The sequence below is a fragment of the Cotesia typhae genome, unplaced genomic scaffold (genome assembly GCF_013202065.1).
Source record: "Cotesia typhae breed Kobodo isofemale line unplaced genomic scaffold, CoteBio_Ctyphae contig_11, whole genome shotgun sequence".
NCBI classification, from domain to species: domain Eukaryota; kingdom Metazoa; phylum Arthropoda; class Insecta; order Hymenoptera; family Braconidae; genus Cotesia; species Cotesia typhae.
In genome coordinates this window covers 2,420,169-2,420,610 of record NW_027423711.1, presented here as the reverse complement: position 1 = coordinate 2,420,610, position 442 = coordinate 2,420,169, and positions in this window count along the sequence as shown.

Here is a 442-nt window from a genome sequence, read left to right as displayed (position 1 = left end):
CTATCCTACAGTATAAATTGATGATTGAACTGAAGTTAGTTTCGTATCGAAAATCTCGAAAAAATGGTTACTGATTCCCTATTGGCTAGGATTAAAAGCGCGCGCATGCGCGCTATTTGAATTCCTAGTACAAATGTTAAAATTAATGCCCACAAATATTTTGATGCCTTTTTTTAAATTTGGCATTTGATATTTTTTTTTTAAATTATTTATTTTATTACTAAAAAATAATTGATATTGTTGTTATCAATTTAATCATTTTTATTATATTAATTGGTTATTTAATTATATATTTATCAATAATAAAAATTAAAATGAAGATGAAGTCTTGTGTTTTTATAAAAATAAAATTAATGACGATTTAGAATTGAATTACATGTAAAAGGGCTTTTTTTTTTTTTTTTTAATTACTTTTCATGTACGATATTAATTATTTTGTTAT